This window comes from Artemia sp. Qi Xiang Cuo, chromosome 17 (assembly GCF_049724085.1).
Source record: "Artemia sp. Qi Xiang Cuo chromosome 17, ASM4972408v1, whole genome shotgun sequence".
Classification (NCBI taxonomy): Eukaryota; Metazoa; Arthropoda; class Branchiopoda; order Anostraca; family Artemiidae; genus Artemia; species Artemia sp. Qi Xiang Cuo.
Genome location: NC_142810.1, coordinates 41,023,516 through 41,045,885, shown reverse-complemented (window position 1 = coordinate 41,045,885; position 22,370 = coordinate 41,023,516). Strand labels below are relative to the sequence as shown.

The 22,370-nt window shown below is 32.0% G+C and overlaps 1 protein-coding gene across 1 annotated transcript in view; it reads right to left on the bottom strand.

Moving 5' to 3' along the window:
- Positions 1-22,106, bottom strand: part of LOC148942201 (uncharacterized) — a 49,686-nt gene extending 27,580 nt beyond the window's left edge. Inside the window, exon 1 of the mRNA XM_089103018.1 lies at positions 22,019-22,106. The gene's annotated coding sequence lies outside the window, so the exon portion shown is untranslated. The remainder of the gene's footprint in view (positions 1-22,018) is intronic.
- Positions 22,107-22,370: the final 264 nt, after the last annotated feature.

Sequence of the window (22,370 nt, the reverse complement as noted above, 5' to 3'; positions counted from 1 at the left end):
TTTACTTGATGGTCATTAAAAACGAAATTTTTGTGTTAAATAAGTAGTTTTTGTATCTTTTAAAAGAGCTTTACGGGGATTGAGAGACTCAGTTGCCTAATTCCGTGTGATTTTTCTTTACTTGATGGTCAATAAAAACGAAATTTAACTGTTAAATAAGAAGTTTTTGTATCTATTAAAAGATCTTTACGGGGATTGAGAGACTCAGTTGCCTAAGTCCGTGTGATTTTTCTTTACTTGATGGTCATTAAAAACGAAATTTTATTGTTAAATAAGTAGTTTTTGTATCTTTTAAAAGAGCTTTACGGGGATTGAGAGACTCAGTTGCCAAATTCCGTGTGAATTTTATTTACATGTTGGTCATAACAAACGAAATTTTAGTGTTAAATAAGTAGTTTTTGTATCTTTTTAAAGATCTTTACGGGGATTGAGAGACTCAGTTGCCTAATTCCGTGTGATTTTTCTTTACTTGTTTGTCATTAAAAACGAAATTTTTTTGTTAAATAAGTAGTTTTTGTATCTTTTAAAAGAGCTTTACGGGGATTGAGAGACTCAGTTGCATAATTCCTTGTGATTTTTCTTTACTTGTTGGTCATTAAAAACGTAATATTTGTGTTATATAAGTAGTTATTGTAAATTTTAAATTAACTTTAAGGGGATTGAGAGACTCAGTTGCACAATTCCGTGTGGTTTTTCTTTACTTGATAGTCGTTAAAAACAAAATTTTTGTGTTAAATAAGTAGTTTTTGTATCTTTTAAAAGAGCTTTAAGGGGATTGAGAGACTCAGTTGCCTGTTTCCGTGAGGTTTTTGTTTACTTGGTGGTCGTTAAAAACGAAATTTTTGTGTTAAATAAGTAGTTTTTGCATCTTTTAATAGATCTTGAAGGGGTTTGAGAGACTCAGTTGCCTAATTACGTGTGGTTTTTCTTTAATTGGTAGTCATTAAAAACAAAATTTTAGTGTTAAATAAGTAGTTTTTGTATGTTTTAAAAGAGCTTTAAGGGGTTTGAGAGACTCAGATGCCGGTTTCAGTGTTGTTTTTATTTACTTGGTGGTCTTTAAAAACGAAATTTTTGTGTTAAATAAGTAGTTTTTGTATCTTTTAAAATAGATTTAAGGGACTTGAGAGACTCTGTAATTCACTAGTTTTTCAGTAAAGACACTCAATATACTAAAAGTGTTTAATTCAAACTTTTTTAGAAATTTGAAATTTTTCAACTTTTTATTTATTTTTTTATTTATGTACATAACTCAAAATGTCAAAATATGCTTACAGTTCTAACAATTGCGCTCTGTGATTGGTCAGAGACACGATTTGACTTTCCCACTAGCATTCTATGACCGGTTATTGACAGCACTCTGTGATTGATCAGAGACACGATGTGACTTTCCCACTGGTATTCTATGACTGGTTATTGACACAACCTAATCTATTGCATGTATTAAATCAGTATTTTTTACGCAGTGGAACGATAAACACATAAGTCATATCTTTAAAAAAAGTGAAGATGGAACATTTTAATAAAGTGTGTTTACATAACAAGGTTATTGTAGCATTGAATGCCGACAAAGAGAAATATTTAAACTTTGAAACAAGTACAGGTGGTAGCACTATTGGAAATGTATGCATGCATTGTCATGACAGTAAGGAATTAAATTTCTTTGGAATACCGAAAAATTCAACTCTTATGTTGGTGGTTATGCGAGATTGAGATCTCCAGAGATGATTGCACTCAAAGAGAATGCCAACATAAAAATAATCATTGATGATAGAGGACAACTCCTTGCTACTGTTGCAGGTAACACATTACCTACTGATACATCCAATCGTCACCTTTCAGGTATTAGCATTCAACGGAAGGTCAATAAAAGAAAGGTCTACTCTTCTACTAATATCGTAAACCATATCTTGTCTACGTGCCGAAACTGTTACCTATGTAAAAATAATGTGATAATAGACAGTGAAATTGCCAGAAAAATAAAAACGGCATTGTCAGAAAACATCACTATGGAATATAAAGATGAATCGATGAAAAACAAAGCACCAGCACACGTTACTGCCATTGGTCAAACAGTCATTGAACCAAATAATACCAAAGACTAAAATCATATTGAGCCTGTTGATGAGACACCATTAAAAATTGTTTATGACTCAAAATGGAATAATGATTATTATACTGATTACGAACTAAGAGAAGACAATAGCTATAATATCAAGAGAGAACATGGTGAACTATTTTATGGAACAGATTCAAAATGTCCAAAGTTAATTGTTGATATTAATAATGTATCATAATATATTTATTGTATTAATATTCTACATAGCATTATTTCATTAAAAATATATTTTGCATTACATTGTTATGTGTTCATTATTTTTAGAGTAAGCTAGCATATCAAACGTTTAGAATGTCTAATAAAACGTCGGAGATGTAAGAAAAGGAATTTGCATACATCTATTGTCAGACACATGGGGACAAATTTTTTCTTGAATTCACCTCCTGGATAAATAAAAAAAGACATTTCATTCAAGAAATTATGACGAAACTCTAAGTAAGCTACAAACTCTGTCTTGAAGTTACCTCATGGATACACAATGCAGAAATTTCATTTAAGAAATTATCAAAAATTGTAAGTAAGTAGCAAATTCTTTCAAAAATATGTTAATACGTTTAAGCAATAAATATCTTTAAGCCTAACCCGTCTTTATTCTTTAGAATAGTTTTATTCATTTCATTAAATTATGAAGAAATTGTAAGTAAGTAACAATAGCTTTCTTGAATTCGCTTCCTGGACACAATACAGATATTTAATTCAAGAAATAATAATAAAATAACAAGTAAGTAATAAAGTCTTTATTATTTTCCCATATTGGATACACAATACTGAAATTTCCTTCAAGAAATTATGAAGGAATTCTAAATAGGTAACACACTCGTGCTACCTCATGGATACACAATTCAGAAATTTCATTTAAGAAATTATCAAAAATTTTAAGTAAGTAGCAAATTCTTTCTTGAATTCGCCTCCTGGGTAAATAAAAAGACAGTTCATTAAAGAAATTATGAAAAAATTGTAAGTAAGTAGCAAATTCTTTCTTGAATTCACCTGCTGAATAAACAAAAAGACATTTCGTTCGAGAAATTATGACAAAAGTCAAAGTAAGTAACAAACTCTTTATTGTTTTCATGACTTAGATACACGTTGTAGAAATTTAATTCAAGAAATTATGAAAAAATTCTCAGTAAGTAGCAATTTCTTTCTTGAAGTCAACTCTTGGATACACAATACGGAAATTTCATTTAAGAAATTATGAAAAAAAAAAATTTATTTTTTGAAGTCAACTCTTGGATACACAATACAGAAATTTCATTCAAGAAATTATGAAAATATTTGTAAGTAAGTAACAAACTCTTTTTGTTTTCACCTCTTGGATATACAGTACAGATACTTCATTCAAGAAATTATGAAAAAATCGCAAGTAAGTAACTTTTTTTTCTCTTTATCAAAAACAATTTTCACTTAGCTACACGATGTAGAAATTTAATTCAGGAAATTAGGAAAAAAAATTCTCAATAATTAACAATTTCTTTCTTGAAGTCAACTCATGGATACACAATACGGAAATTTCATTCAAGAATTTCATGACTTAGATACACGATGTAGAAATTTGATTCAAGAAATTATGAAAAAATTCTCAGTAAGTAACAATTCTCATGGATACACAATGCAGAAATTTCATTTAAGAAATTATCAAAAATTTTAAGTAAGTAGCAAATTCTTTCTTGAATTCGCCTCCTGGGTAAATAAAAAAGACAGTTCATTAAAGAAATTATGAAAAAATTGTAAGTAAGTAGAAAATTCTTTCTTGAATTCACCTGCTGAATAAAAAAAAAGACATTTCGTTCGAGAAATTATGACAAAATTCCAAGTAAGTAAAAAACTCTTTATTGTATTCATGACTTAGATACACGATGTAGAAATTTAATTCAAGAAATTATGAAAAATTCTCAGTAAGTAGCAATTTCTTTCTTGAAGTCAACTCTTGGATACACAATACGGAAATTTCATTTAAGAAATTATGAAAAAAAACAATTTCTTTCTTGAAGTCAACTCTTGGATACACAATACAGAAATTTCATTCAATAAATTATGAAAATATTTGTAAGTAAGTAACAAACTCTTTTTGTTTTCACCTCATGTATATAAAGTACAGATACGTCATTCAAGAAATTATTAAAAAATCGCAAGTAAGTAAATATTTTTTTCTTTTTATCAAAAAAAATTCTCACTAAGATACACGATGTAGAAATTTAATTCAAGAAATTAGGAAAAAAAATTCTCAGTAAGTAACAATTTCTTTCTTGAAGTCAACTCATGGATACACAATACGGAAATTTCATTAAAGAATTTCATGACTTAGATACACGATGTAGAAATTTGATTAAAGAAATTATGAAAAAATTCTCAGTAAGTAACAATTTCTTTCTTGAAGTCGTCTCTTGGATACACAATGCGGATATCTCATTCAAGAAATTATGAAAATATTTGTAAGTAAGTAACAAACTCTTTATTGATTTCACCTCTTGGATATACACTACAGATACTTCATTCAAGAAATTGTGAAAAAATCGCAAGTAAGTAACTTTTTTTTTTCTCTTTATCACAAACAATTTTCACTTAGCTAAATGATGTAGAAATTTAATTCAATAAATTATTGAAAAATTCTCAGTAAGTAACAATTTCTTTCTTGAAGTGAACTCTTGGATACGCAATACGGAAATTTGATTCAAGAAATTATGAAAAAATTGTAACTAAGTAGCAAATTCTTTCATGAATTTACCTGCTGGACAAAAAAAAAAGAAATTTCGTTCAAGAAATTATGACAAAATTCTAAGTAAGTAACAAACTATTTATTTTTTTAACGAGTTATATATACGAAATATAAATTTAATTAAATAATTTATTAAAAAATTATCAGTCTAAGTATAAAATTCTTTATTGTATTAACCTGTTGGAAAAAAAAAAAAAAAAAAAAAAAATAAATTTGTTAAAAAAAATTATTACAAAATTATAAGTAATTAAAAAAATTTATTTTTTTAACGATTTATATAAAAGATTTATAAATTAAATTAATGAAATTACTAAAAAAATTATCAGTAAGTAACCATTTCTTTATTGAAGTTAACTCTTGGATACGCAATAAGTAAATTTGATTCAATAAATTATGAAAATATTTGTAAGTAAGTAACAAACTCTTTATTAATTTCACCTCTTGTATATACAGTACATATAATTCATTCAAGAAATTATGAAAAAATCGCTATTAATTAGCTTTTTTTTTCTTTATAACAAAAAATTTTCACTTAACTACAAGTTGAGGGAAAATTTAATTCAAGAAATTATGAAATAATTTTAAGTAAGTAAAAATCTATTTATTTTATTAAAATCATTTATAAACACAAAAAGGAAATTTCATTCAAGAAATTATAAAATATTTTTGTAAGTAAGTAACAAGCTATTTATTGATTTCACCTCTTGAATATACAGTACAGATACTTCATTCAAGAAACGTGATTAAACACGTTTTGAAACTACATGCTATTTGTATGCCTTTCCTTGGCACCTTTCCAAACGAACAGGGATTCCCCACGGGTTCCTACACATTGCAAAAAAGTGAGCAGTACGAAAACTCCGCGTTTTCAACCAGACTGGTTTTTTAGGGACCAATAAGGAGAGATATGCAAATTCGACACAGCTTTATTTCATTTTTTTAAGGTTCATTTAGACGAAGCAGTACGAAAACTCCACGTTTTCAACCAGACTGGTTTTTTAGGGACCAATAAGGAGAGATATGCAAATTCGACATAGCTTTATTTCATTTTTTTAAGGTTCATTTAGTCGACGTTACGGGGGGGCCCGGAACGTCGTGTTAATGTACATGTAAAAAATGTAATAAAGCTATGTAGAATTTGCATATCTCTCCGTCTTGGTCCCTAAAAAACCAGTCTGGTTGTAAACGTGGAGTTTTAGTACTGCTTCGTCTAAATGAACCTTAAAAAAATGAAATAAAGCTATGTCGAATTTGCATATCTCTCCTTATTGGCCCCTAAGAAACCAGTCTGGTTGAAAACGTGGAGTTTTCGTACTGCTCATTTTTTTGCAAGGTGTAGGAACCAGTGGGGACTCCCTGTTCGTGTGGAAAGGTGCCAAGGACCGGCATACAAATAGCATGTAGTTTCAAAACGTGTTTAATCACGTTTCTTGAATGAAGTATCTGTACTGTATATTCAAGAGGTGAAATCAATAAAGAGCTAGATACTTACTTACAAAAATTTTTTATAATTTCTTTAATTTAATATCAGTATTGTGTTTAGACAAGATTTTAATAACAGAAATAAATTTTTAATGAATGAAAATTTTTTCATAATTTCTTTAATTAAATTTCACAAATCGTTCGTCTATTTTTCATTTTTTTTTGATAAAGAAAAAAAAAAGCTAATAAATGGCTATTTTTTCATAATTTATTTAATTAATTATCTGCAGTTTATATACAATAGTTTAAATATATAAATAGATTGTTACTTACTTACAAATATTTTCATAATCTATTGAATGAAATTTCCGTATTGTGTATCCAAGAGTTAACTTCAAGAAAGAAATTGTTAATTAATTATAATTTTTTTAATAATTTAATTAATTTAATTTATAAAAAGTTTAAATAAATCTTTAAAAAAAATACTTTTTTTTATTAAATTTTATTTTTTAATTATTTATTTAACGAAATTTATTTTCTTTCCCTTTTTTTTTTTTTTTTAACAAATGTTAAATAAATAAATAATTTTGAAATTAGAATTATAATTTTTTAATTAATTATTTAATTTAATTTATATTTAATATATAGAAATCGTTAAAAAAATAAATAGTTTTTTACTTACTTACTTAGAATTTTGTCATAATTTCTTGAACGAAATTTCTTTTTTGTTTGTCCAGCAGGTAAATTCAAGAAAGAATTTGCTACTTAGTTACAATTTTTTCATAATTTATTGAATCAAATTTCCGTATTGCGTATCCAAGAGTTGACTTCAAGAAAGAAATTGTTACTTACTGAGAATTTTTCAATAATTTCTTGAATTAAATTTCTACATCATTTAGCTAAGTGAAAATTGTTTGTGATAAAGAGAAAAAAAAAAGTTACTTACTTGCGATTTTTTCACAATTTCTTGAATGAAGTATCTGTACTGTATATCCAAGAGGTGAAATCAATAAAGAGTTTGTTACTTACTTACAAATATTTTCATAATTTCTTGAATGAAATTTCCGCATTGTGCATCCGAGAGACGACTTCAAGAAAGAAATTGTTACTTACTGAGAATTTTTTCATAATTTCTTGAATCAAATTTCTACATCGTGTATCTAAGTCAGGAAATTATTGAATGAAATTTCCGTATTGTGTATCCATGAGTTGACGTCAATAAAGAAATTGTTACTTACTTAGAATTTTTTTTCCTAATTTCTTTAGTTAAATTTATACATCGTTTATCTAAGTGAAAATTGTTTTTTATAAAGATAATAAAAAAGTTACTGACTTGCGATTTTTTCATAATTTATTGAATGAAGTATCTGTACTGTATATTCAAGAGGTTGAAACAAAAAGAGTTTGTTACTTAATTATAAATATTTTCATAATTTCTTTAATGAAATTTATGTATTTTGTATCAAAGATTTGAATTCAAGAAAGAAATTGTTTTTTTTAATAATTTCTTAAATTAAATTTCAGTATTGTGTATACAAGAGTTGACTTAAAGAAAGAAATTTCTACTTACTGAGAATTTTTTCATAATTTCTTGAATTAAATTTCTACAACGTGTATCTAAGTCATGAAAACAATAAACAGTTTGTTACTTACTTGGAATTTTGTCATAATTTCTCGAACGAAATGTCTTTTTGTTTATTCAGCAGGTGAATTCAAGAAAGAATTTGCTACTTACTTACAATTTTTTAATAATTTCTTGAATGAACTGTCTTTTTTATTTACCCAGGAGGCGAATTCAAGAAAGAATTTGCTACTTACTTAAAATTTTTTATAATTTATTAAATGAAATTTCTGTATTGTGTATCCAAGAGACGACTTCAAGAAAGAAATTGTTTTTTTTCATAATTTCTTGAATTAAATTTCTACATAGTGTATCTAAGTAATTAAATTCTTGAATGAAATTTCCGTATTGTGTATCCATGAGTTGACTTCGAGAAAGAAATTTTGACTTACTGAGAATTTTTTTCCTAATTTCCTGAATTAAATGTCTACATAGTGTATCTAAGTTAAAATTTTATTTTATAAAGAGAAAAAAAAAGTTAATTACTTGCGATTTTTTAATAATTTATTGAATTAAGTATATGTACTGTATATTCAAGAGGTGAAAACAAAAAGAGTTTGTTACTTACTTACAAATATTTTCATAATTACTTGAATGAAATTTCTGTATTGTGTATCAAAGAGTTGACTTCAAGAAAGAAATTGTTTTTTTTCATAATTTGTTAAATGAAATTTCCGTATTGTGTATCCAAGAGTTGACTTCAAGAAAGAAATTGCTACTTACTGAGAATTTTTTCATAATTTCTTGAATTAAATTTCTACAACGTGTATCTAAGTCATGAAAAAAATAAAGAGTTTGTTACTTACTTGGAATTTTGTCATAATTTCTCGAACGAAATGTCTTTTTGTTTATTCAGCAGGTGAATTCAAGAAAGAATTTGCTACTTACTTACAATTTTTTCATAATTTCTTTAGTGAACTGTCTTTTTAATTTACACAGTAGGCGAATTCAAGAAAGAATTTGCTACTTACTTAAAATTTTTGATAATTTCTTAAATGAAATTTCTGCATTGTGTATCCATTATGTAACATGAGTGTGTTACCTATTTAGAATTCCTTCATAATTTCTTTAATGAAATTTCAGTATTGTGTATCCAAGAGGGGAAAATAATAAAGACTTTATTACTGACTTGCGATTTAAGTATTATTTCTTGAATTTAATATATGTATTGTGTCCATGAAGCGAATTCAAGAAAGCTATTGTTACTTATTTACAATTTCTTACTAATTTAATGAAATGAATAAAACTATTCTAAAGAATAAAGACGGGTTAAGCTTAAAGATATTTATTGCTTAAACGTATTAACATATTTTTGAAAGAATTTGTTACTTACTTACAATTTTTGATAATTTCTTAAATGAAATTTCTGCATTGTGTATCCATGAGGTAACTTCAAGACAGAGTTTGTAGCTTACTTAGAGTTTCGTCATAATTTCTTGAATGAAATGTCTTTTTTTATTTATAAAGGAGGTGAATTCAAGAAAAAATTTTTCCCCATGTGTCTGACAATAGATGTATGCAAATTCCTTTTCTTACATCTCCGACGTTTTATTAGACATTCTAAACGTTTGATATGCTAGCGTACTCTAAAAATAATGAACACATAACAATGTAATGCAAAATATATTTTTAATGAAATAATGCTCTGTAGAATATTAATACAATAAATATATTATGATACATTATTAATATCAACAATTAACTTTGGACATTTTGAATCTGTTCCATAAAATAGTTCACCATGTTCTCTCTTGATATTATAGCTATTGTCTTCTCTTAGTTCGTAATCAGTAGAATAATCATTATTCCATTTTGAGTCATACACAATTTTTACTGGTGTCTCATCAAAAGGTTCAATATGCTTTTCGTCTTTGGTATTATTTGGTTCAATGACTGTTTGACCAATGTCAGTAACGTTTGCTGGTGCTTTGTTTTTCATCGATTCATCTTTATATTCCATCGTGATATTTTCTGACAATGCCCTTTTTATTTTTCTGGCAATTTCACTGTCTATTATCACATTATTTTTACACAGGTAACAGATTCGGCACGTAAACAAGATATGGTTTAAGATATTAGTAGAAGAGTAGGCCTTTCTTTTATTGATCTTCCGTTGAATGATAATAACTGAAAGGTGACGATTGGATGTATCAGTAGGTAATGTGTTACCTGCAACAGTAGCAAGGAGTTGTCCTCTATCATCAATGATTATTTTTATGTTGGCATTCTCTTTGAGTGCAATCATCTCTGGAGATCTCAATCTCGCATAACCACCAACATAAGAGTTGAATTTGTTCGGTATTCCAAAGAAATTTAATTCCTTACTGTCATGACAATGCATGCATACATTTCCAATAGTGCTACCACCTTTACTTGTTTCAAAGTTTAAATATTTCTCTTTGTCGGCATTCAATGCTACAATAACCTTGTTATGTAAACACACTTTATTAAAATGTTCCATCTTCACTTTTTTTAAAGATATGACTTATGTGTTTATCGTTCCACTGCGTAAAAAATACTGATTTAATACATGCAATAGATTAGGTTGTGTCAATAACCAGTCATAGAATACCAGTGGGAAAGTCACATCGTGTCTCTGACCAATCACAGAGCGCTGTCAATAACCGGTCATAGAATGCCAGTGGGAAAGTCATATCGTGTCTCTGACCAATCATAGAGCGCAATTGTTAGAACTTTAAGAATATTTTGACATTTTAAGTTATGTACAGAAAGAAAAAAATAAATAAAGTTGAAAAATTTCGAAGTTTTAAAAAAGTTTGAATTAAACACTTTTAGGATATTGAGTGTCTTTACTGAAAAAACTAGTGCATTACAGAGTCTCTCAAACCCCTTAAAGCTCTTTTAAAAGATACAAAAACTACTTATTTAACACAAAAATTTCGTTTTTAATGACCACCAAGTAAAGAAAAACCACACGGAAACAGGCATCTGAGTCTCTCAAACCCCTTAAAGCTATTTTAAAAGATAAAAAAAATACTTATTTAACACTAAAATTTAGTTTTTAATGACTAAAAAGTAATGAAAAACCACACGGAATTAGGCAACTGAGTCTCTCAAACCACTTAAAGCTCTTTTAAAAGATGCAAAAACTAATTATTTAACACAAAAATTTCGTTTTTAAAGACAACCAAGTCAACATAAAACACACTGAAACAGTCAACTGAGTCTCTCCATCGCCTAAAAGCTATTTTAAAATATAGAAAAACTACTTATTTAACACAAAAATTTCGTTTTTAATGACTAACAAGTAAGGAAAAACCACACGGAATTAGGCAACTGAGTCTCTCAATCCCCTTACATCTCCTTTTAAAGTTACAATAACTACTTATTTAACACTAAATTTTCGTTTTTATTGACCATCAAATAAAGAAAAATCACACGGAATTAGGCAACTGAGTCTCTCAATCCCCGTAAAGATCTTTTAAAATATACAAAAACTACTTATTTAACACAAAAATTTCGTTTTTAATGACTAACAAGTAAAGAAAAATCACACGGAATTAGGCAACTGAGTCTCTCAATCCCCGTAAAGCTCTTTTAAAAGATACAAAAACTACTTATTTAACACTAAAATTTCGTTTTTAATGACCATCAAGTAAAGAAAAATCACACGGAATTAGGCCACTGCTTCTCTCTATCCCATTACTTATCAATATCAATTGTCAATAACAAACGTTAGTCCATAAAAATTTAGATTATATTGATCACAACGCAAAGAATAATCCCACTTAAGTATTCAACTGGGTCTCTCAAACCCCGTCAAGCACTAAAAAAACATACAAAAACACAAAAAAATAAAGGGACATAAAGTTTTTATTTACCCTAAAGAACGAAAAATACACACGTAAAAATTAGACTGATTCTATCAATACACGTAAAGCTCTTTTAAAAGATACAAAAACTACTTATTTAACACATAAATTTCTTTTTTAATGACCATCAATTAAAGAAAAATCACACGGAATTAGGCAACTGAGTCTCTCAATCCCATTAAAGCTCTTTTAAAATATACAAAAACTACTTATTTAAAAAAAAATTTTCGTTTTTAATGACCATCAAGTAAATAAAAATCACAAGGAATTAGGCAACTGAGTCTCTCAATCCCCGTAAAGATCTATTATTAGATACAAAAACTACTTATTTAACACAAAAATTTCGTTTTTAATGAGAATCAAGTAAATAAAAATCACACGGAATTAGGCAACTGAGTCTCTCAATCCCCGTAAAGTTCTTTTAAAAGATACAAAAACTACTTATTTAACACAAAGAACCCCCATGTAACTGAACCCCTGTATAACTGAAACCCCTGTACAACTGAACCTCCGTGCTAAATTTCATTACGTTTAATATCTATTCACCACCTGCTCCAAGCCTCAGAAGAAAAAGGGATTTTGAAAACAGGGAGCCCGATTTACGAAAAAAAAAAGGGAGAGCCCCCGTGCACCTGGCTCCCCCTTGTAACTGTACCCGTGTTTAACCGAAATCCCTCCGTGCCCCTGTTTCCTCAGTAACTGTAACCTCGTGCCACTCACTCCTCTATGCAACCCACCCCCCTCAGAACACTTTTCAGCCATTTCTTTTTAAATTGACATTATTTTTCAAACGTTACTTACGTATTATACAGACCACATCGGCGATGTAAAGCTACGTCAAGTCACAATGTCATTCTATCGTTACTTTTCAATTAAGCTCTTGAATACTTTCTAGCAATGTCCCTTGTAAGCGTCTACGCAAATATCTTTTCGCAAATATCTTTTCGCAAAAAAAATTCGCAAATCTCTTAAACTAAATGATTAATTAACATTTAAAAATTAATGAATATTTATAATACTGAACCAAATTAAAATATCCGCACATTTTTTAAAAAAAAAAACATAATCATAAAATTCCCGATTAATTACACCTGATTTAACATAAAAAAAAAAAAACCCCAAAACATGGCTGGGGTCAAATATGCGTTAAGCGCGCCTTTTATAAAAATGGGCTTATCACCAAAAAGACATTGAACTTTGAAACTGTGTCGTTCCTCTTGGCAAAGAGTGTGATGATCTGTAACTACTAGAAAAAAACCTGTTTGTACGGGGGCGTAAGCAAATTCAAAAGACCTATTCTACTTCTACGTTCTCTGGAGCACTCGCACCCCGGTCCGGGTTTTTATAATGGGTGAGATAGGGAATGATCATACTGGATAATTATATGAACTGTGGTTATACCCAGGCTTGTATTTTAATAGAGTTTCAAAACATTTTAGGGAACAGGACGTTAAGGAGATTTAAGGAAGGGTTTGACCCCCATTACCTGCCAAGTGACTCTGCCACTCTATTAGCTACGTGGCTTCTACGCCCAGATAAGAGATGACAAGCCTTTTGGGAACATTTATGTCTAAACGACACATTATTACAATGACAAGATTTTACTCTGGTCGATGCAAAATGACTTCTAAAACTACAATCAAATTCCATTTTGTAAAAGAAAAACATTGCGTGATTTAATCCAACTAGCTTTGGTTAATATCTGGTTTTTGTATCCTTATTTTCACTCCCATTATTTAATATATGGAAAAGATATTTCGAAGCAATTTTCTTATCTGGTACAGTCTTTCTTTGGTGATCAAGATACCTGGGTTTCTTTGGTTTATTTAGGAACTGTTTTTTTGCAAGAAATTTTGAGTGATATAAAATCAAATTCAATTATACAAGAAAGAAATTACGAAGTTGTAAGTTTTTTTCTTAATTGATAAGGGCAGCTAGTAAATGTATTTGGGAGAGAATCCCGTTCTCCTGCTTGTCCGTGATCGAACCACCAGCCATACAAAAGATCCTCTCAGCAACAAAAAATCTGGGAAACACAGTTATAAACTTCATGGCAAGCTATAAAATGTATTTAAAGCACCAGTTTTATGAGAATTCTAGCACTCAAGTCAAGGGGGATCTTTTTTTAGGATTACAGATTTCCAATTAAAAACCTTCAGAGCAATGATAGGTTAGGAAGTGAAGCAATGCAAGAAGTATTTCATCCTGTAAAACCCACAATATCCGTCGAGACTATCATAGGGGCTGGACCAGAGTCAGACTTGAACTTTTCGTTGGGGGATTGGGCCCCCATGTAAAAACTTTAATCGGTTCTGCTTGGTACCTAACAATCATCTTTTTAGATTAAACTAAAAGTGAGTGAAACCAAATTTGACAGGTCTCGGCCCTCTAAAAAATTGAAACTTTGCACCCAAAGAGCCCTGGTTGAGACTGTCTTGGTACTTGCAAATACTGTTGCAGCAAGACCAGGTCAATTTCTCTTACTATTAAGCCCTGAGCTGAGAGAAAGTTACAGGGAAAAGGTTCGTCTTCTTGAATTGCGGATCAAAATATATGATCCGATCAAAATTTTTAAGCCTTGCATTTTGAATGTTGTATATCTCGCAAAGCTTTTTGAAATTCATTAGCAAATTTAACATTCTTCATCACAATTTATGTAAGCGTGAGGCGACTTTCGACAGCGAAGAACAACTCACAAAGGAGAGCTCAATTATTACCATGTCAAAAGGGGTTTGCATCAAAATCTCATTTAAAATAACTGTCCACTCCCAGTCTGAGAATAAAAGAACCCTTTTAATGGAAAAAATGAACTGCAACTCAACCCCATTTAACTGAACCCCCGTGCAACTGAACCCTCGTGTAACTGAACCACCGTGCAACTGAATCACCGTGCAACTGAACCACCGTGCAACTGAGCCACCGTGCAACTGAACCATCGTATAACTGAACCATCGTGCAACTGAACCAGTGAACTCAGTTTTTCAGTATGCTAAAAATATTAGGCAATATCATTGGGTAAAACACAAGTTAGAATTTTTGCATGTTCAACCTTGTTGGAATTATTTGTTTCTTAAAGTCATGATATAAACGCCTGTCAAGATCATTCATAAAAAAACTTTGTTTTATCTTTGCAAAAAAAGGAAGATCCGATGTCACAAACAATTAAAGCTGATCTTTTTTCATATTATATTAAAAAACAAACAAGTTTTTTAACTGAAAGTAAGGAACGACGTTAAAACTTAAAACGAACAGAAAGTATTCAGTATATGAAAGGGGTTGTCCCCTCCTCAACGCCTCGCTCTTTACGCTAAAGTTTTTTATTGTTTAAGAAAAACAGTTGTGAGAAAGTCAAACTTTAGCGTAAAGAGCGAGGCGTTGAGGAGGGGACAGCCCCTTTCATATACGGAATAGTTTCTGTTCGTTTTAAGTTTTAACGTCGTTCCTTACTTTCAGTTAAAAAAACATGTTTTTTTTTATTTAATTTCTTAAAATTTTTTAATTAATGCAGGTTTTTATTTTTTCTAAAAGTAAATGCACTATTAAAAAAAAATTTTAATATTAATTTTATTTTTATTTGGTTAAATGGCTTTCTCGAAAGTTGTTTAATTTTATTTACGAAGGTTTTTATTAGTGATAAATCTACGTAACTTACGAATTAACTTACGTAACGAACTTCTATATTCATATTTTTTTAATACGTATATTAGGGGGCTCGCCTACTAGTCAATACCTCGCTCTTTAAGCTAGAGTTCGAATTTTGTTCCAATGCTTTAAAAATGACCCCTTAATCACAAAGGCCGTTATTTAGAATAAATGGCTCTTATGAAAGTACTAAAAAATCGTTGGCTTAAAGAGCGAGGTACTGACTAGGGGGTGAACCCAATCATACATGTAATTTTTTCTGTTCGTTTTAAGTTTTGACGTTACTCCTTATTTTCAGTTGGAAAACTTGTTTTTTTATATTTAATTTCTGATCTTTTTTTTTAAATAATGCTGGGAAATCCGGCGCCCCCTTCACAGCAATGTCCCTTCCCCCATGAAAACTTCCTTCATGGAAAGATCCTCCCACATAACCCCCAACCCACCGACCCCCCTACTAACAGAAAAAATCCCCCCTGAAAACGTCTGTATGCTTCCTAATAACCAATACTATATGTTAACATGGGCAAAGTTCATAACTTTCAGCCCTCCCCCTGGGGACTTCGGGGGATTAAGTCACCCTAAAGGACATACTTTTCATATTTTCAACCATGCTGAACAAAATGGCTATCTCAAAATTTTGATCAGGTGACTTTGGGAAAAAATGAGCGTGGGAGGGGGCCTAGTTGCCCTCCATTTTTGGGTCACTTAAAAAGGGCACTAGAAATTTTAATTTCCGATCCCATGAGTGCTCCCATGATATTCTAGGACCCCTGGGTCGATACGATCACCCCTGGAAAAAAAAAAAAAAAAAATAAACACGCATCCGTGATCTTTCTTCTGGCAAAAAATGCAAAATTCCACATTTTTGAATATAGTAGCTTGAAACCTCTACAGTAGGGTTCTCTGATACGCTGAATATGATGGTGTGTTTTTCATCAAGGTTCTATAGCTTTTATGGGGTCTTTCCCCCCTTTTTCGAAAATCAGCCAAATTTTCTCAGGCGCGTAACTTTTGATAGGTAGGACTAAACTTGGTGAAACTTATATATTTGAAATCAGCATTGAAATCTTATTCTTTTGATGTATCTGTTGGTATCAAAATCCCGTTTTTTAGAGTTTTGGTTACCATTGAGCCGGGTCGCTCCTCACATACAGTTCGTTACTAAGAACTGTTTGATTATTCCGTATATGAAAGAGGCAGTGCCCTCCTCAACGCCTCGCTCTTTATGCTAAATTTTTTTATTGTTAAAAAAAAAGAGTTGTTAGAAAGTCAAACTTTAGCGTAAACAGCGAGACGTTGAGGAGGGCACAGCCCCTTTCATATACGGAATAATTTCTGTTCGTTTTAAGTTTTAACGTCGTTCCTTCCTTTCAGTTAAAAAAAACTTTTTTTTTATTTAATTTTTGAACGTTTTTGAATCAATACAGGTTTTGATTTTGGCTCACCGTACATGAATAATTAAAACAAAATTTCATATTAATTTTACTTTTTTTGGCTAAATGGCTTTCTCGAAACTTGTTTAATTTTATTTACGAACGTTTTTATTAGTAATAAATATACGTAACTTACGAATTAACTTACGTAACGAACTTCTATATTCATTGATTTTTAATACGAATATTAGGGGGTTCGCCCCATAGTCACTACCTTGCTCTTTAAGCTAAATTTTGAATTTTGTTCCAAATCTTTAAAAATGACCCGTTACTCACAAAGGCCGTTAATTAGAATAAATAGCTCTTATGAAATTACTAAAAAATCTTTGGCTTAAAGAGCGAGGTATTGACTAAAGGGTGAACCCAATCATATATGTAATATTTTCTGTTCGTTTTAAGTTTTGATGTTGTTCCTTACTTTCAGTTGAAAAACTTTTTTTTTATTTAATTTCTGATCTTTTTCTTTAATAATGCTGGGAAATCCGGCGCCCCCACCATAGCAATGCCCCTTCCCCATTAAAACTTCCTTCATGGAAAGATTCTCCCATATAACCTCCGACCAAACCCCTCCCCCCCCGACTACCAGAAAAAAATCGCCCCTGGAAACGTCTGTATACTTCCTAATAACCAACACTATATGTTAACATTGGGTAAAGTTCATAACTTTCAGCTCTCCCCCGGGGACTTCGGGGATTAAGTCATCCTAAGGGACATATTTATCATATTTTCAACCATGCTGAACAAAATGGCTATCTCAAAATTTTGATCAGGTGACTTTGGGAAAAAATGAGCGTGGGAGGGGGCCTAGTTGCCCTCCATTTTTTTGGTCGCTTAAAAAGGGCACTAGAACTTTTAATTTTCGTTCCAATGAGCCCTCCCACGATATTTTAGGACCACTGGGTCGATACGATCCCCCCTGGGGAAAAAAACAAACAAACAAACACTCATCCGTGATGTTTCTTCTAGCAAAAAATGGAAAATTCCGCATTTTTGTACGTAAGAGCTTGAAACCTCTACAGTAGGGTTCTCTGATACGCTGAATATGATGGTGTGATTTTCATTAAGGTTCTATGATTTTTAACGGGTCTTTCTCCCTTTTTACTAAAATCAGCCAAATTTTCTCGGGCGCGTAACTTTTGATGGGTAACACCAAACTTGATGAAGCTTGTATATTTCAAATCAGAATTAAAATTTGATTCTTTTGATGTATCTATTGGTATCAAAATTCCGTTTTCTAGAGTTTCGGTTACCATTGAGCTGGGTCGCTCCTTACTTACAGTTCGTTAACTGTTTGATGAATCAAACCTTTCTGGACGTTAGGCAATAAACATGTCTTGAAAATATTTGACCTTTGTGAATCTAGATAACAAATTTTGATCAAACGTCTTTAAGGAGATTGAAGCTAAAATGGATATTGGAGGGGGACTGGTTGAACTTCAGCCTTTTTTTCAACATTCCTTCAATATGCCCTGAAAGTTTAAACTTCATACCCTCAGGTTTGTACCCTCAGCTGCTCTTGACACATTGCAGATAAGTCGTCTTGTAAAACTGGATGCTCATAGTACCTCTTGATTTAGTTGAAGATGCTCCTGAACATTTTCCGAACGATGTGATGGCTGATACCATCGGCCATTGTAAATATTGCTGGTATTTCATTTTTTACAACCAATAAAGGAAAAAATGTTTTTTGATTGTCTTTGGTATTCTTCTTGATGTTTTCCTAAGGTTTGGCCTTCATGCTCCATGCTTTTTTTATTTATAGGATCAAACATGCCCTCTTTTCTTGAAAAAAAAAGCAAAATACACCTTGTTTGTAATACCTTGCATAACTTACAGCCCTTGCACCAGGGGCTAGGGATTGTGAAACATGGATGCATAGTTATTACACCTTTGAACTGTTTCAAATAAAATTGTCACCTCAAAATTATCGATCGGATGTATATGAGGAAAAAAGAGGGTGGAGTGGAAGCCCTTTGATCACTTTTAACTCTTAAAAAGTGAACTGGAACTTTTGATTTCCAATTGAAAGAGCACCCCCCCCCTCAAGTTCATACAAAAAATATTTTCCATAAAAACCTGATGTGTTGACATAGAGTAACTAGCTTAACTTACATCCGTTGCTCAAGGAGCTGCTGATGGGATTGTTAACCCCAGAGGCATAGTTATTTGACCTTTAGACCTTTTTGAACAAACTTTTTTTATCGGATGCATTTGGGGGAAAATGATGGTTAAGAGGGAGAGGCTGATTGTCTTCTGATTACCTTTGATTCTTCAAAATTGAACTTGAAATTTAAATTTCTAATCGAATGAGCCTTCTCCAAAGTTTATACGACCATCCCTTCTACAAAACCCTTAAATTTTAAAAATGGGTAACTTGCAATAACCATCAGCCGTTGCCCCGAGAACTGTGGGGTTTTTGTTAATCACGTTTATTCATCCCGTTTTATTGTTCGATTGGAAATTGAAAGTTTTAGTGCCCTTTTTATAAGTCAAAAGTGATTAGAGGGCAAAAAGTTCTCCCTCCACTGTGGAAAATACCTCGAGGAAATACCGCCTCTCGGGAAACACCCTCCCCCCTGGAAAATACCTACCCATGAAAAATCTTCTACTGAAAAAATACCCCTTGCGGTTGGTTGGTATCCAATCACTTTTGCCTTACAAAAAAAAAGACTAGAACTGCCTGGGGATTATAAAACAATTTCTATCTCCATCCTCTTCTCGTCTCCCCCTTAGAGCTAATTCTGTATTTATCCAAAGATTCAATGAGAACTGAGATGTTTTTGCATTAAAATGCACCCTTTGAGGCATCTCCCTCTCTCTCTCCCTAGCTACAAAACAATCAGAGGACCCCATTGCAGAAGCATAAGTATCTTTTTAAATTTTGTAATTTGTCCATTGCCTACAGATAGTGTTTGTTATTAGTAAACATAAACATTTTTTGCGTGGGGGTTTTCTGAAGGGGATGGGAGATTTTCTTAAGGATTTTCCATGAGAAGAACATTTTTGCACGAAGAGGGGGGGGGGGCAAGACGGTATACCAGTGAGACTTAAGCTTAGTTCTGACAGAGCGCGAACAAAATTCGCTCTGCGATATTTCGCATCGCACCGCTTTGCGGAATTCGCCAAGTAGTTCTCACAGTCCGCGAATTTCGTTACTATTGAGAAAATGCAGTTCAAAGGTAAAAGAAAAAAGAGACTCATCAGTGCTGCTGCAGCTTTATTTATGTTGTATATACAAGGGTAAGTAGAAATTAGATTAAAAAGTTTTTCAATATCCATTTGTTTGTTTATTTCTGGAGTGAATGACGATAGCGATGCGAATTTTTTCAACTTGAGCTTGAAGCGCTGCGAAGCGAAGATTTCGATGAACGAAGCGTATTTTTTCCGCGGGGCGTCGCGAAATTCACTAGGCGATACGAAATTCGCGCTCTGTCAGAACTAAGCTTTACACATAAATTCCTCTTTTCTATTTGATTAGCACTTCTCAACTAAACGAGAAAATAACAAAACTCAAATAAAATACTTAAATTTGGCAAACCATATTTTACGACAGGGGTTATTTCCAGAAGAGGGTTTTTCCATGGAAGAACGGGGGGAGGGGTAGACGCCTAGACCCGGAGACAGTGACAGGGCGAAGGGAGCCCCCATTAACAGACATAAGAAACATGAGAAATAAATCTGGCTTTAAGGGTTTGTGACGTCCAATTTTCTTTGTTTTTGTGACAACAAAACACAGCTTTTTTATTAATCATCTTGACAGCAGTGGCGGATCCAGGAGGGCGAGGGGGGTGCCCCCCACTAACGTAGTCTAAAGTAGTGTAATTTACTTACTTAACACAAGATTGCATTAATTAAACTTGCTCCTAACGCAAGTTTATCGTATTAACCTATTTTGCGCCCCCCTAAAAAAATCCTGGATCCGCCCATGCTTGAGTCATTTATATCATGACTTTAAAAGCAAATAATTAAAACAAGGTTGAACATGTAAAGATTCTAACTAGTGTTTTACCCAATGTTAGTACGGTGGTTGAGTTTCAGTTGCATAGGGGTACAGTTCCACGGTGGTTCAGTTGCAGGGAGTTTAGTTAAATGGGGTGGAGTTGCATAGGGGTTGAATTGCACGAGGGCTCAGTTAAATGGGGTTCAGTTGCACGAGGATTCAGCTACACAAGGGTTTAGTTACACGAGGGTTCAATTGCACCGTGGATCAGTCGGACGGTGCTTCAGTTATAGTGGTTCAGTTGCTTGGGGTTCAGTTACACGATGCTTTAGTTGCAATGGAACCGTTTTGGACTACAATTCAATAGAGGAGTAAATTTCGTCAAGCAATATTGAATATTAAATATGACCATACATTCTAAATTTGACTTAAGAAACAAGGATTCAAGATGAAAGCAGGCACCCGCGTAAAAATTTGTTTTGGGGGGCTTGGGGGAGAGGGTGACAAATCAAACAAACAGGGACAAATCGTAAAATCTTGGGGTTTCAAGGGGGCGAACACCCTCCTCTACATATGTCTGATTTAGATATATACCTCCACAAGAGCCCACTTTCCCTCAAAATATACTCAACGAGGTATCAAGAAAGTTTTAGGAAACACGTAACTGGACATTAAAATTTGAACCGAGTCTAACCTTGTGAAAAATTTAAGCTGGTACTTCTAGCGAAGTCCTGGCAGAACATATTGAATCTGATCAAGCTTAAATGGTCAAGAAACATTGCCATCTGAATCCTGTGTCAGCTTAAAAGCGCAATTAGCGAAGATTTTCCAGAAGAGACTTCGAAAAAAATAGACCACTCAGAATACCTATCCAAGAAAGAATTTCAGTGATAATTTTTCACAAGCCAAATAGGGTAACAAGCAATTTCCATAAGGGGGTAAAAATAAACTACTTTGAGCTGATGGAACTGAGTGAAATGGACTGAGGGGAGCAAACCGTTCTAATGGCTAAGTCATCCAGTATATTCGAATTTTACAGGTTTCTCCGAAAGAATATCGGCATCTCCAAATATATCCCCTAAATTAAAGTTGGGTTCCATAGGCTTTGTCCCAAGGAACACAGGAAAAGGTTATTGGAGAAAGTTAAATCAGATGGGGAAGTAGAACTACTGATGGTACTATTTATATTAGAATGCATTTTTTTCAGAAGAGCCGCCCAGTTGCAATTTTATCCATTAATTTTCGACGACTGATGTAAAGGGGTTAAATCATATCACGACTAAAACACTCACTTTATTTGCTATCTTCTATCCAGGTATCAACGATCACAACTCTAAAAGGACTGTAACCCAAGTGCTAAATGAAAGATGTCCAAAGCGCTTTATCCAACCCGAAGATCCTGTTTAAAAGACCTTGTCAAAAACGATCATTGACGTAATATCCTCTCATTAATGCATCGTTACCCCGAGAATAACCTAAAACTGGGTTGTAAGCCAAGGTAGAAGCCCTTGTTTTCCCCAAAGATCGTCTATTATATTCGTGGGAAAAGAGCCAGATTTAATCTTCCGGTAAGTTTGCTCGAATAAGGTGATTTACAATTCTAGGGAGCGTTAATGAAACGGAACAAGATGATGATGACTTCTG